General features: G+C 46.3%; 1 protein-coding gene and 1 long non-coding RNA gene across 3 annotated transcripts in view; both read right to left on the bottom strand.

The window, feature by feature from the left end:
- The window catches only part of KIF26B (kinesin family member 26B), a 510304-nt gene that overhangs the window by 405687 nt on the left and 88078 nt on the right, over positions 1 to 16539 (bottom strand). The window lies entirely within an intron of this gene.
- On the bottom strand, positions 7532 to 13508 carry LOC146398853 (uncharacterized). The gene is made up of 2 exons (XR_014817534.1): positions 12546 to 13508; positions 7532 to 10981 (listed from the first exon to the last, which is right to left on the bottom strand). It is a non-coding gene; the product is annotated as an uncharacterized LOC146398853 (long non-coding RNA).

Genomic DNA, 16539 nt, shown 5'->3' with positions numbered 1-16539 from the left:
TGCTCAGGTTTGGCAGTGGAAGGACTGTTGCACACGTTCCGCACCCCTCCCCCAGGACCACATCCATGGCATGTGGAGGTTCCCGGGCTAGGGTTCAAATTGGAGCTGCAGCTGCAGGTCTACTCCACAGACACAGCAATGCCAGAGCCGAGTCATGTCTGCAACCTACACCTGAGCTCATGGCAACACCAGATCCTTAACCCACTGAGTAAAGCCGGAGATCGAACCCACATCCTCATGGATACTAGCTGTGTTCTTAACCTGCTTAGCCATAGCGGGAACTCTGGTTGCAGAAGTGATTGACATGAATCTGTGGCATAGAATGAGGGGTGCCTGTGATTTCAGCGCAGTCTGGCTCTTACCTTCTATGCCATCGGGCATGTCCACATGCCACAGGCTAAAGCAGGTTCAGGCTTGGGGACAGTGGAGCCAGCCCAGAGGGCTGAGTGACCTCCCAGATGCATGGTGAGTCAGCACTGACACTGGCCGCAGCCCCAGCTGCCATCCTCACCCCCACCTGCAGGTTCCACTGGCTCTGATCTCACGCTGCCCCCACCATCCTGCTCCTGCAGTGGCCCGTCACTGTTGTCCTTGGCCAACACCAGTGTATTGTTACCCAAGGCCCCAGGTCAGACGCTGTGAGAAGACACCTGGAAGGAGACACCGCAGCTCCATGCAGAGCAGGTGGAATTTGGAAAAGGGCCAGTTGCTAATCACGGTGAGACAAACTTTCATTTGAGTCTCTCTCTACTTGATGGCTCCCTGTGTTTACCTGCTCTGGGCTGCAGGTGAGCGAGGAATGAGCTTTGATCCGGCTCCAAACCCAACACTACTGCTTGCCCCTGGCGGTGAGCGCAGGAAGCCTGGCGAGCTGGGCAGGTCAGGGGTGAGTGCCCTGCCTTCCCTGGAAACCCCGAGACCCCTCCCTGTGCGCTGTGGCCCCGAAGTTCACATTTCTCTTGGCCCAGGCTGCCTAGCATGGTTGTTTATGTGTGGGTCCTGCGCCTCAGCAGGATGGCTGCCCCCCCTTCCCGGGACACGGGGTGGTGACCGGGGGGAGGAAGTGATGATGAAAACGCATGCTGTACAGCACAGGGAACTGTACCCAGTCATGTGTGAAGGAGCATGACAAGAATATGAGAAAAAGAATATATATGTGTGTATATGTATGTGCATGTGTAACTGGGGCACTTGGCTGTACAGCAGAAACTGACATGACATTGTACCTCAACTATAATAAAAAAAAAATTTTTTTAAGAAGCTCAGCCTGGGAGTTCCCATCGTGGCTCAGTGGTTAGCGAATCCGACTGGGAACCATGAGGTTGCGGGTTCGTTCCCTGGCCTCGCTCAGTGGGTGAGGGATCCGGCGTTGCCGTCAGCTGTGGTGTAGGTTGCAGACATGGCTCAGGTCCCGTGTTGTTGGGCTGCGGTGTAGGCTGGAAGCTACAGCTCCAATTCAAACCCTACACTGGGAACTTCCATATGCCACAGGTGCAGTCCTAAAAAGACAAAACAAACAAAAAAAACAGGTGTCATTCATGTAACAGTACAATCATGGACCCAGGTCATGTTCAGTCAAACCAAGATTTTAGATCAAATCCCCAAATATCAATAATACCCCTGACCTATGGCAATGGTGATCTAGGGGCCCAAATTTTGTCACTGATTCAACGGCCATTAGAAGAGAAGGGATCTTAGATTTTATCAATAAGAAAACCGAGACTTGGAAAGGTCAAACAGCTGGATCAAGGTCATACCACTGGGAAGGGGCACTCAGCTCCAATGGGCTTTACGGAGGGTGGGGTAAAAGGGAGGTTGAGAGCAAAGCCAAAAAACATACAAAGAAAAACTGACTTAGGATGACTTTAAGTGACACATTTAATCTTCTTAGGCATCACCATTTCTACTTTGCTAAGAAACATTTCAACTATTCACTAACCTGGAGCACCGTAAAGAAATGGGTTTTGTGAAACCAAAGAAGCACCATGTCTAATAATTTAGAAATTGCTACTCTGGAGGGAAAAAAAAAAAAAAGAGTGAAAGAGCGAGAAAGGAAAACATTAGAGGTGCCATCTTGTTGAAAAGAAAAAAAAAAGGAACTTCACCGTGAATAAAGATTTTAATTTTTTTAAAGAAAAGGTTAGATTTTTTACCTATGTAAATCATTCTGCGGATGCTTCGAGAATTGTTTTTAAACTCGTCAAAACAGGAATGTCTCAAAAGAAGAGAAATTGCTTTTCATAAGAAAGCTTGGCAGCCCCATGTCCTGTGCTCCTGGTACAGCAGGAAGCCACCGGGTCAGCTCACTTGTGGCCAGTTGGTTGTAAAAGGCTGTGTAAATATATCGAGCAGAAAAAACACAAGACATGGCTGTATAAAACGCTTTTGAGAAAGAAGATGTGAGTACCAGTGAGGGTTCTTTATTATTCTTATTTTTGTCTTTTTAGGGCCAAACATGCAGGACATGGAAGTTCCCAGGCTAAGGGTGGAATCAGAGCTGCAGCTGCCCGCCTACGCCACAGCCATAGCCACACCAGATCCTTAATCCACTGAGCGAGGCCAGAGATCAAACCCTTGTCCTCATGGATACTGGTGGGGTTCCTTACTGCTGGATTATGATGGGAACTCCAGCGAGGCCTCCTTAAAGGAGAACCCACAGAGTTCTGTAGCGCAACAGGATCAGCGGCATCTTGCGAGCGCGGAGATGCAGGTGCAATCCAGCACAGTGGGTTAAGGATCTGTCATTGCCGCAGCTGTGGCTTAGGTTGCAACTGCGGTCCAGATCTGATCCCTGGCCCGAGAACTCCATATGCCACAAGGCGGCCAAAAATGGAAAAGAACCAAACAAAACAAAACAAACCAAGGAGCACTCACAAGCCTGACCACGTTTCTGATTTCCTTCTGAAGGAGTCACACGCAGCTCCCATGGAAAAATGTGGCGTGAGTTTTCAGAGACAGCTTCTCCAAAGGACACTGGCTGTGCTAAGACACAACTGATTTTGATGGATGGGGGAAGGTGGCGAAGAAAAGGGGTGAGACCTTTGAAAATGGGACAAGTGTTTTATTTTTGTTAAGAAATATACTTGCAGTGTCACACGCCAAATACCAAAAGGGTCCAACAGTTCCAAACCTAACCCGGACATTGCACAAACCCGCATAAACCCTGATAGATGTGAGGGCAGCTGCTCTTGAGAATCCACCACTGCAGAGATGCCAGCACTGCAGAGGTCCCAGCCCCATGTGGGGCATCAAGAACAGCTCCTTGAAAAGGTACGTAATCCTAGAGTTCCTGTCGTGGCGCAGTGGTTAACGAATCCGACTAGGAACCATGAGGTTGCGGGTTCAATCCCCGGCCTTGCTCAGTGGGTTGAGGATCTGGCGTTGCCATGAGCTGTGGTGTAGGTTGCAGAGGCAGCTCAAATCCTGCGTTGCTGTGGCTCTGGTGTAGGCCGGTGGCTACAGCTCCGATTGGACCCCTAGCCTGGGAATCTCCATATGCCGAGAAAGCAGCCCTAGAAAAGGCAAAAAGTCAAAAAAAAAAAATTTTAAAGGTACGTAATCCAGTAATAATAATAATAATAATAATAATAATAATAATAATAGCAGGGAATAATCTGAAATAACAGGGAAAAATATTTCCTCCCCAGGTTACTTCTTCCCCCAGAACCAAGAACGTGCCACCTGTATATGTACTTTGGGAAATCTCTACAAATGTCTTTCAACAGAAATTGCCCAGACCTAAAAACCTGAGCTCATCAGTTCAGACAGGATGTGTTTCAAAGATAAGTCATCATTCAAAAAGAATGTGTTATTTTTCCTTTTGCAAAAAGGAAATACAGCCCCCCCCCTTTTGTTAATTTTCATAGAACTGCCTTTACCCCCACCCTGTAAAGCACTAGGAAATTCCAGCTTTTGCTCTGGAAAGTTACAAAACCTGGTTAGCTTAGGTGCAATGTCTAGTAGAAATTATTGTGTCTGCCTCATGCCTAGCACTACTAGTTATGCTACCGTAGGTATGTAAGGTATGTAATTTTACGAAATTCTAGAAGTAAAGTTAATCATTAAAACCCACTGCTAAAGTAAATGCTTTGTCACCTTCTTGATGAATATTTAAAGAAACAAATGTCCATAATATTAAAGGAAAAAGTAGGACTTAGAATTTCATACACAATCAAAAAAATTTTAATCTGTATACACAGATTAAAATTTAAGAAGAAGAAGAAAAACTGAACAGTCCCATAATCATTTTTAGAAATTAAATGAGTGGTTAAGAATTGACACAACAATCCCCATGTCAAAATAGTTTTATAGGCAAATTCTACTAAAGTTAATCAATCCAATCTTATGCAGACTCTTCCAGCAAACAGGAAAAAAAGGAACCATTCCCCAACTCATTCAACAAAGCTATGACAACTTTGAAACTGAACCAGATAAGGACAGTATAAGAAAAGAAAACTATAGGCCACATTCACTCATGAACACAGATGTGAAACTCCTGAACAAAATTTTAGTTGAGTCAAACCCGGCAATATTTTTTTAAGAAATAAAGATGGGAGTTCCCATCATGGCTCAGTGGTTAACGAATCCAACTAGGAACCATGAGGTTGCGGGTTCAATCGCTGGCCTTGCTCAGTGGGTTAAGGATCCAGCGTTGCCATGAGCTGTGGTGTAGGTTGCAGATGCAGCTTGGATCTGGCGTTGCTGTGGCTCTGGTGTGGGCCAGCAGCTACAGCTCCGATTCAACCCCTGGCCTGGGAATCTCCACATGCCACAGGTGCGGCCCTAAAAAGACAAAGAGCCAAAAAGGAAGGAAGGAAGGAAGGAAGGAAGGAAGGAAGGAAGGAAAGAAAGAAAGAAAGAAAGAAAGAAAGAAAGAAAGAAAGAAAGAAAGAGAAAGATGATAACAATAGCATCCTTAGGGGAAATATTATAAGAATAGTTTAACATTACGAAATATCTTTTGAGTTCCCTGGTGGCCTAGTGGTTAAGGACTCGGCATTGTCACAGCTGTGCCTCAGATTCAACCCGTGGCTCAGGAATTTTCACACACTGTGGGAGTGGAAGCATAAGAATAAGGAGGAGGAGAAGAAGAAGAAGAGGAGGAAGAAGGAAGAAGGAGGAGCAGGGGAAGAAGGAGAGGGAGGATGCGGAGAAGAAACTCTCTTAAAGTTGCTCTCCCATTAAATATTAAGGGCAAAAATTACAATTACCTCAATGGACGTAGAAAGACACTTGATTCAATTCAATTCCCATTTATATTTAAAAATATTATCAACCTAGGAAAAAGCTTTCTTACCTTGACAAAGGACATCTACCCATATCACACAGCAAACATCATATCTAATGGTTGACTACTAGACGCACTCCCTTAAAAACTTTAGAACCAGGACGCCCGTGATGACTATCCCCATTCATCATATAATCCCAGAGAATTTAGCTAGAAAAGTATGACAAGAAACATCAAGAGGAGGACCAAAGGAAAGAGACAAATAGTCGTGACTGCAGATAAGATAATTATCTACACCGAAAACTCAAAAGAGACTCCACAAAGTATTAGATTTAAGTTCAGCCGGCTTCTTGCATATCCCATTAGTATGGAGAACCTATTGGAGAAGTGGATAAGGAAGTCCCTAGGATGGAGGTAGGCAAGGATATTTACAACATTAAAATTATAAAGCATTGAAGAAAAATAAATATTATTACTTTATGAGAGCAGACAATATACACAGAGTGGGAGAAGATCTTTGAAATGAATATATTTAACAGAGCAGACCTAAGACTACTGTCCTGACAAAGGACTCCTTCAAGGGTGGCCCTCGGCTGGCAGCTGGGAACTTTGTTTTCAGGAGGGTTCCCACCACTCCCAGAGCTGTTGAGAGTGGCTCGTGGTGCCTAATCTGTTTGTTCAAACATTGTGGTTGATGCTGAACATGTGCGTTCCCTCTGGGAGTCTGGAATGCCATAGGTGCTGGGCAGAGGGTGCCTTTATGATCAGCACCCCCGGAAAACCTTGGGAACCCTGTCTCTAGTAAGCTTCCCTGTGAGACAGCACTTGACACTGGCTGTCACGATTTGATGCTGGAAGAACTAAGTGCATCCTGTGTGACTCCACAGGAATAGAAGCCCTGGAAGCTTGTGCCTGGACGTCACATCACGTGGCTTTTTCCTTTCCTGATTTTTCTTTGCATCCTCTGGGTGTAACAAATCTTTCCTGTAAGCCTTTATTCAAAGTCCTCTGAGCTCCTGGTTATTGTGTCACAGGGGACCGCTGACATCATAACCAACAAAGATGTACATTCAGATCTCCTAAAATTCAGTTGCACTGATGGCTATGAAAAAGACAAGCAATGAATACAATGAGAAAAATGGGCAAAGGAAATGAACAGACTATTTTTAGAAGAGAAAAATCCCACGGCTAATAAAACTAGGAAGAGATGAGCAATCCCACTAGCAATGGGAAACTCAAAGTAAAACAATGAAAACACCCTTTCATCCTCATCTGACAGACAAAATTTCAGAGTCTGAAAACACAGAGCGATGGTGAAATTGTAGACAGACCACTGTGGAGAACAGTCTGGCAACATCTGGCATACCTGAGGTCGTGTGTTACCCTGTGAGCCCACACAGTATGTGAGCAAGATATATGTGATGTGGTTAAGGCACGGGGATGTTTCCTGTAGCATCACTAGTCTTAGTGACAAGTTGGAAACAACCTCAGGTCCATCAAAAGAGGAATGCTAATTAATTATGGGATAGTCATTCATTACAAGTTATGCAGTTAAATATACACAATGGAATACTACTCAGCCATAAAAAAGAGTAAAATAATGCCATTGGCAGCAACGTGGATGCAACTAGAGATGCTCATGCGAGGTGAAGTCAAAAAGAGAAAAGACAAATACCATATGACATCAGTTACATGTGGCATCTAAAATATGGCACAAATGAATCTATCTACAAAACAGAAACAGACCGTGGACATGGAGAGCAGACTTGTGTTTGCCAGGGAGAAGGGAGAGAGATGGGGATGGATGAGGAGTCTGGGATTGGTGGATGCAAACCATTGCAATTAGAATGGATGGGTAATGGGGCCCTACTGCACAGCATAGGAAACTGTGTACAGTCTTTCAGGTTAGAACATGATGGAACACAGTGTGAAAAAAAAGAATGTGTATATGTATATACACAGCAGAAACTGAAGGAATGGTGTAAATTAACTATACTTTAATAAAAAAAATTTTAACGAGGAAACTAAATCTGCAGATAAATCCTGAAGTTTTCATCAAGTGAAGTTCTCGATAGATAGGCAGAGTGTGCTACCATTGTGAATGACTCTGTGTGTGAATGCCTTTAAAATACACACACCATACAGTAGTGGTTGCTCCTATGGGATACTCCCACCTACAAAGTTATGTAGGTTTCCATGAAAGCACAGATGAGGCCAATTTCCCATCATCTCCAGGGAAGAAGACAGAGCAGTGGAAGGCAATGTCTTCAACAATAATGTCTTATTACATGAAAAATGCATCTGGGAGGTCCCATCATGGCCCAGCGGTAACAAACCCAACTAGTATCCATGAGGACGTGGGTTCGATCCCTGGCCTTGCTCAGTGGGTTAAGGACCCGGTGTTGATGTGAGCTGTGATGTAGGCCACAGACACAGCTCAGATCCTGCGTTGCTGTGGCTGTGGTGTAGGTGAGTAGCTGTAGCTCTGATTCATCCCCTAGCCTGGGAACCTCCATATGTGGCAGATGCGGTCCTAAAAAAAAAAAAGGGGGCAATGCTAAATATGGAAGACTGCTACATGGATCATATCCTATCATCTCCTATAGATTTAAATATTTGAAATATTTCTCAATGTTTTCAAAATGGTAGCTATTTGGAGGATAGTATTCAACACAGATAGTTACAAGGCATTCTATGAGCTGGGAAAATGGGATTTCTTCAGTTTCTCCATAGATCAATTTATCGATACACTAGTTAAGGTTGCTGTCAGACCAAATGTATCATTCTACCTGTTCTGTACAAACTCCCAACCAAGCGATCCTTCCCAGATCCATTCTATAGATTCAGTATCTAAAGTGAAATTGCGTCAACATATATCCACAAAGCAGGAAGCTAACATATGTCGTTATTATAAGACAGGATGTCCATTTGGCTACTGAAACTCATCTTGCTATGTCTGTGTTAAAGATGCCCTTTGGAGTTCCCTCTGTGGCACAGAGGGTTAAGAATCCAACTGCAGCGGCTCCGGTCATGGCAGAGGTATGGATTCAATCCCTAGCCCTATGTTCCCAACCTCACAAGTGGGTTAAAGGATCTGGCATTGCCACAGCTGTGGCTACTTCAATCCCTGGCCTGGGAACGCCATATGCTATGGGTGTGGCCATAAAAAAAATGTCCCTTTGCTTCTTCCTTCACTGCTCCTCTCGCCTTCCTACCTCATGAAGCTACAGCAAAATCACTTTCTTTGTCCTAAGTTTAAGCATCGCTGTCCACAGTAATCTACAGAAGTTTTTCCAGAGACATAAAGTCTCCATAAAACCTTCTTCAATAAAAAGAGAGAGAGAAGAGTTCCCATTGCGGTGCAGCAGAAGTGAACCTAACGAGTATCCATGAGGATGCGGGTTTGATCCCTCAGTAGATGAAGGATCTGGTGTTGCCATGAGCTGTGATGTAGGTCACAGATGCAGTGGTATCCAGCGTTGCTGTGGCTGTGGTGTAGACTGGCTGCTACAGCTCCCATTTGACCCCTAGTCTGGGAACTTCCATATGCAGCAGGTGTGGCCCTAATAAGAAAAAAAAAGAAAAAAAAAAGATAAAGGAAGAGAATAGAGGATTAAATCTATTCGCATCCCAACAACTGATTTCCACTTGGGGTACAGACGGATTTCCACATGACTTCTTTGATGTGTCATTTAGTGTTTATTTCCACAGGAGAAGACAGGTCAGAAATATTGATGAACATCTCAAAGAGAAAAGAGAAAACAAGCAAATCCACGAATAACTCAGTTTAAAGTGCGTTATGGGAGAGAATCGCGTGTTAGGCTCAAGAGAGGTTTTATGAGAGGGTTTAACCCAGAAGAACCACCAAGGGTTATCTAAGCCTGGATCCCTGCTGCGAAGCACACAGCAGCATTTGAAGCTCATTACAATTCTGTCCTTGGCACTGACCACTTTCCTGACAGTGGAGCATGCAAAAGCAAGCATGCGTCTTTGATCATTGTTAAAAATGGGTGATTTGGGGCAGTAGTAGTCCCAAGATCGGGAAGTAGCCTAAGTTCAGTCTTTGGCCAAAGCAATGCATCTTCATATGAAAAGCTGTTCTAATATAGTCATGGACACACAGTGAGAATTTAGGGGAATCTGAGCAACCTAAGAGCTGCTTCTTCCCTCTTGCAGGCAGGCAGGCAGGAAGGCAGCAGAAGGCGACTGAGTACCAAACGCTGGCTCTCAGTCCTCGGCCGACAGCCCCTGCAGAGGCTCCTTCCGTTCCCGGGCCAGCGCTCCAAGTAGGGTCCTAAGTGGGTCTCAGCATCTTCATCAAGGCGCTTAGCTATTGGGGGTATAAAAGTAGGCTATCGGCACTTCTACCGCAGCGAGATAAAAAGCAAGGCATCTTAGCCGAAAGCCTCAGACTCGCCCGGGATGTTAAGAGGATAATGAAGCCATTTGAATGTTCACGGCAGTGTGTGCGCCGCTGGTGGTGTGACTAATAGAAGAGGTTTTCCCTTCTCCTCCCGCCCCCAGTGAGACCGAGCACTGGAACCGGGGCTCACGTGGGCTCTGGGGAGCTGCGGACACATCTGCCCTGGCACCTCTGTGCAGAAAGATGCCGGAAATGCATCAGAAAGGTGCGTGGCACAAAAAGCCTTCTGCAGAATGCGGATATAACAGAGGCGGCCGAGGTGGGGGCGCCTCCTTGCATCGTCTCCCTCCTCCAAAAAGGTTAGTCGGCTGTTCTCGGGCAAGGAGCCCGTCCCTCACTGAAGGGCTGTTATTTCCTCACCAGGGAAGTCCTACTGCTTTTCATATTAAATGCAAAACCCAATGGCCACCGACAAGGTTCCTCCCAGCCTCCCCCTGGGTCCCTCAGGCCACGGACCGTGATTCCCAGCCAAGCACCCCGCACCCCATGTTGGCCTAGGGCTGCACCTCCTCCCAGGGCCCTTCTCCTTGGGGTTCGCCTCTCTTCTCTCCCCATCCACCTGCCCTGCCTTAAAAATTCACTTACTTGGTATTTCTCCAATCAATTGCATTTGAAAATATTTACTAAAATCCTATGCAGCCACCACAGTGGCAGACGCTATGGGGATCCCAGAAAGAAAATCGTTTACACTCCAGAGCAATCTGTCTGTGTCTTTACTCTTGGGCCTCTGAGCACCTGTGTTCTATATCAGTGTCAAGGCGGTGATGCATTGCTTCTTTAGGTGGGTGGGGGTGTGTGTGTGTGTGTGGTGTGTACTGCCCTAACAAACAAAAGCTTTTCGTGCACCATCTATTTTCATGTCTCTGAAGAAGCCAGCAAGCACATAGCTCTGCCTACAACAGAATCCCTTTGTCTTCTCACCACAGAAAGGGGCCCACATTTCGTTTTATGATGCACCAAGAGTCACAATACTTAACAAGGCTGCTGGCACGGACATCTATCAGTCAAAGTGGATCTCCCAGTGACCGTGGGGGGCGAGATGGGGCTGTCTCTGTCTGCCTGTCTGTCTCCCTCCTAGAATATAAACTGGCCAGAGTCCTGAGCAGGGTCCTGGAGACTCCCTGCTGTGGCCAGTGTTAACCCTTTCCTTGCCGATTGTGGGGCGGTCTCAGAAGTTCTAGAGGAGTGGCCTGGGTGGTGGTAGGGACTTGGTATCAGGACAGCAGCTACTGACCAACAGATAGTAATTCTTTTTTTTTTTTCTTTTTTTTTTTTTAGGGCCACGCCCATGGCATATGGAGGTTCCCAGGCTAGGGAAATCAGAGCTGCAGCTGCCGGCCTACACCACAGCCACAACAACGCAGGACCCAAGCCACATCTGCGACCTACACCACAGCTCATGGCAACGCCAGATCCTCAACCCATTGAATGAGGCCAGGGATGGAACCCGCATCCTCGTGGATTCTAGTCGGGTTCGTTACCACTGAGGCACGACGGGAACTCCAGTATTTCGCTATTTTAACAACCAGTGTGCCACCCACATGCATGCCAGCTAAACAACCATTCTGCTGTTGATGCTACTATAGATGAGAGCGATAAGGACAAGGATGTCACCCACTGCAGAAGGAGGGATGATTCCAAAGAGCAGAACCTCAAGTCACTAAGTGACCCGGGCTAATGCTTAAAAGGTGGGACTTCCAAAAACCAACCTAACTTTTAAAATGTACAGAAGAACTGAACAGACATTTTCCCAAAGACATACGACGGCAAAGAGGCATGGGAAAAACATGTTCCACATTGTCAAGCATCAGAGAAATACAAATCAGACGAGATTGTGTGAGTTCAGGGGGGGTCAGGCTATAGACGAGAAGACAAATCACGGTCACAAGGAGGTAGCACCTCACACCTGTCAGAACAGCTGTCATCAAAAAGAACACAGATAACCAATGTCAGGGGGGTGCGGGGAAAGGGGGCCCCCTCACGCACCATTGGTGGGAATGTAAATTCCTGCAGCCACTCTGGAAACAGTATAAAGTTTCCCCAAAAAACTGAAAACAGGAGTTCCCATTGCAGCTCAGCAGAAACGAAATCTGACTAGCATCCATGAGGACTCAGGTTCGATCCCTGGCCTCGCTCAGTGGGTTAAGGATCTGGCACTGCCGTGAGCTGTGGTGTAGGTCGCAGGCGTGGCTCAGATCTGGCGTTGCTATGGCTGTGGTGTCGGCCGGCAGCTACAGCTCTGATTCCACCCCTAGCCTGGGAACCTTCATGATGTGCCCTGGATGCAGCCCTAAAAAGACAAAAAAAAAAAAAAAATTAAAAATAGAAATGCCATAAGACCCAGAAATTCCACTCGTGGGTAAATAGCCAGAAAAAAAATGAAAACAATGGTTCAAAAAGATATGCAGCCCAGTGTTCACAGTAGCATTGTTTATAATGGAAGCAACCTAAGTCTCCATCAACACAGGAATGGATAAAGAAGATGCAGACTGTGTGTGTGTGTGTGTGTGTGTGTGTGTGTGTGTGTGTGCGCGCGCATGCGCACGCGCGCGCATACAACGGAATACAATGGAAGTTTACTTAGCCATAAAAATAAGGAAATGTCACCATTTTCAATAACATGAATGGACTTGGAGAGAACTACGCTTAGCTAAATAAGTCAAACAAAGACAAATACTGTACAACATCACATATGCATAATCTCAAAAAGTATAACAGGAGTTCCCGTCGTGGTGCAGTGGTTAACGAATCCAACTAGGAACCATGAGGTTGCGGGTTTGGTCCCTGCCCTTGTTCAGTGGGTTAACGATCCGGCGTTGCCGTGAGCTGTGGTGTAGGTTGCAGACACGGCTCGGATCCCGCGTTGCTGTGGCTCTGGCATGGGCCTGTGGCTACAGCTCCGATTCAACCCCTAGCCTGGGAACCTCCATATGCCTCGGGAGCGGCCCAAGAAATAGCAAAAAGACAAAAAAAAATTAAATAAATAAATAAGTATAACAAACCAGTGACTATAACAAAACAGGAAGAGACTCACAGAGGTCGAGAACACACCCGTGGTTCCCAGTGGTGAGAGAGAAGGGAAAAAGGGCAAGACAGGGCAGGGGATTAAGCGGTACCAGCTAATACTTCCAAAAGAAATAAGTTACAAAGATCTATTGCACAGCAGAGGGAACACAGCCAATATTTTATAATAACTATAAATGGAGTATAACCTTTAAAATTTCTGAATCACTATGCTGGGCAGCTGAAACATATGGTACATCAACTGTGCACGTCCCTGAAAACAAAAATAAAATAATAAAAAAACAAAAGGTGGAACTTCATTGGGAGAGGCTTTTTTTAGGGACATTTTATTGAAGGCAAACAGAGAGAGAAAAGCACACCAAACTGCGTTTCATCAAATTTCACAAAGTAACACCATTGAAAAAAAACTAAGTTTTTAACCCATCTAAGTACATTGCACATAACCAGTATCCTTCACATGCATGTTCCCAGGCACTGCTCACCCTCTCCGAAAGCAATTCCTACCCCTTACATCATCAAGTCGTTTCCCCTATTTGGAATATCGTATAAAAAGAAACCCGGGGAGTTCCCATCATGGCACAGTGGTTAACGAATCCGACTAGGAACCATGAGGTTGCGGGTTCGGTCCCTGCCCTTGCTCGGTGGGTTAAGGATCCGGCGTTGCCGTGAGCTGTGGTGTAGGTTGCAGACGCAGCTCGCATCCCGCGTTGCTGTGGCTCTGGCGTAGGCCGGTGTAGCCTGGGAACCTCCATATGCCGCGGGAGCGGCCCAAGAAATAGCAACAACAACAACAAAAAGACAAAAAAAAAAAAAAAAAAAAGAAAAAAAAAGAAACCCGGAGTTCCCTTGTGGTACGGTGGGTTAAGGATCCGGCATTGTCATTGCAGTGGCTCTGGTCGTTGCTGTGGCAGGGTTTAAACCCCTGGCCCAGGAACTTCCACAGGCTGTGGGCACGCCCACAAAAGAAAAAAAAAATCTTGTAGTATGTATGCTTTTTTGTCTGGCTTCTTGGAGGGGCTTTTCTGTTCTTTTTTCTTTTTCTTTTTTTTTTTTTTTTTTTTCATCTTTCTGTCTTTTAGGGCCGCACCTGCGGCATATGGAGGTTCCCAGGCTAGGGGCTGAATTGGAGCTGTAGCCGCCGGCCTACACCACAGCCACAGCAACACCAGACCCAAGCTGCGCCTGCAACCTACACCACAGCTCTCAGCAACGCTGGATCCTTAACCCACCAAGCAAGGCCAGGGATCGAACCCGCAACCTCATGGTTCCTGGTCGGATTCATTTCCGCTGCGCCACGACGGGGACTCCCCCTGGGAGGGGCTTTTCAAGAGTGACCCCTGACAAGTGAAAATTCCAAGGCTGCACCTTTATACACAAGTCCTTTATTGTATAAACTTAAATCCGCCCATGACAGATTCAGAAAACTACACAAAGTTACACCAAACCTTCCAGAGGTCTGTAGTCTGCAGGCTGGAATGAGGGGTGTGAATTAGGAGTTTTCCAGATCCCTGCCTTCTGCCCAGAACCATTCACACAAGTGCTGGGAAACAGGACTCTGTCTTTGCATCACTCGTCACAACAGGGTGACAGCAAGGCCCAGCATTCCTGAAACTCCCCATCCTGGGACGCGATTCTGGGATGACAGCGAGGGCTCTGATCCTCAGGAGGCCACCGCCCTGGCAGGGCAGGGACACAAACTGTGATGCACGGACTGATGGCAGTTGGGAACAAAGGCCAGACAGACAGACCCCAGGCGAAGCCGAGGACAGCTCTGGTTCTGCAGACTCTCAGTCGTGTCATCCAGACCTAGCTGCTCAGCAGCCAACTGTCTCCGTCATGACTTTCTCAGTCTCTCATCAACACCAGCCCTGCCTCCCCATACGCTGAGGTTCATGTGCCCCTGGTGTGGGGTTCTACATCTTACATGCACAGAAAGGAAGAACGGAGAGTTGCCATTGTGGTGCAGCAGAAACAAATCTGACCAGTATCCCTGAGGACGTGAGTTCGATCCCTGGCCTCACTTAGTGGGTTAAGGATCTAGCGTTCCTGTGAGCTGTGATGTAGGTTGCAGACACAGCTTGGATCCTGTGTTGCTGCGGCTGTAGTGTAGGCAGGCAGCGACAGCTCTGATTCGACCCCTAGCCTGGGAACCTCCATATGCTGCAGGTGCAGCCCTTAGAAGCAAGCAAGCAAGCAAGAAAAAGTCAGATATCATCTGCTGCCCAAACTGGGTGCCCCGTAGGACCTAAGAATGGGAAACAGTGGAGACGCTGGTTCCATGGGGGGAGGTGGGGTCCCCGTGGCCGGGCCAGAGTCCTCCAGCTCCAACAGGGCGCAGAGGAAGCAGGATCTCTCTGTCTGGTTCTTTCTCCTAGTCCCAGGGGCTCTCTTCCACCCCCACCCTCCCTGTGCCACCCGGCCACAGCCTCTATCCTCTCCCAGGCAGCACCCTCGAGTTTTTTGGCTTCTTCCTTAGAAGGCGTCTTCTGCTCCTGGTTTCTCTGAATACACTCCCGCTTCCAGCTATGGGCCTTGATATCCCCTCGCCTCCTGCCCTAGAAAACTTAGTACACTGTGAGCCCCCTTTTGACGTTTGAAAGTTCCCCCTAAGAAAAGGGAACTCTCCTGCACTGTTGGTGGGAATGTAAGCTGGTACAACCACTATGGAGAACAGTATGGAGGTACCTTAGAAAACTATATATAGAACTACCATATGACCCAGTAACCCCCACTCTTGGGCATATATCCAGACTTTCCTTGAAAAAGACACATGCACCTGCATGCTCATTGCAGCACTATTCACAATAGCCAAGACATGGAAACAACCCAAATGTCCATCAACAGATGATTGGATTAGGAAGATGTGGTATACATACACAATGGAATACTACTCAGCCATAAAAAAGAATGAAATAATGCCCTTTGCAGCAACATGGGTGGAACTAGAGACTCTCATACTGAGTGAAATAAGTCAGAAAGAGAAAGACACATACCATATGATATCACTTATATCCAGAATCTAATATACAGCACAAATGAACCTTTCCACAGAAAAGAAAATCATGGACTTGGAGAACAGACTCATGGTTGCCAAGGGGGAGGGGGAGGGAGTGGGATGGATGGGGAGCTTGGGGTTAATAGATGCAAACTGTTGCTTTTGGAATGGATGAGCAATGAGATCCTGCTGTGTAGCATTGAGAACTATGTCTAGTCACTGATGATGGAGCATGATAACAGGAGAAAAAAGAATGTATACATGTATGCGTCACTGGGTCACCATGCTGTACAGTAGAAAAAAAAATTGTACTGGGGAAATAACATGAAAAAAAATTAAAAATTAAAAAATTTAAAAAAAAAGAAAGTTCCCCCTAGAAGGGAAAAGACTAAATAGAAACACAAGAGTCTGAGGGAAGGGGTACTTTTCTGCAACGATCACAGGCACACACACGCATGTGCTTACCTGTGCATCTACACCTTCTGGACACACCCCCAAATAATGCAGATATCAAAATGCCAGGATTTTGACACAGAAAGTTAATTCTACTCATCTGACACAGAAAGTTAATTCTACTCATCTGAAATTGCAATTTTTTGAGAATTTCAACGTGAAGGCACTTTCACGTACTAACGTGGTGATGTTGCAGCACCACCATTAGTTACCTTCCTCCTCCCCCAAGAAATGAAAAATAAAGGAAACGTGGTCATGGAACCTGCATGAGCGGACTCAGGAAGTCACTAGGCACCAGAATAATTCCTACGGTATCAAGGAAGGCGGTGTGACTCTCAACAGCAAGAAACTCCTTATCTGGCAAAGAAAAGTACATCACCAGGAAAGATAACTTTTGGGGGGAAAAACCCCGAAAAC

This window comes from Sus scrofa, chromosome 10, assembly GCF_054392235.1.
Source record: "Sus scrofa isolate SSC_HxYL_T2T_F1_AM1 chromosome 10, Sscrofa_HxYL_maternal_Yorkshire_Landrace_v2.0, whole genome shotgun sequence".
In the NCBI taxonomy this organism is placed as follows: Eukaryota; Metazoa; Chordata; class Mammalia; order Artiodactyla; family Suidae; genus Sus; species Sus scrofa.
The sequence above is the reverse complement of the archived record's forward strand: the minus strand, read 5'-3'. Positions and strand labels throughout refer to the sequence as shown.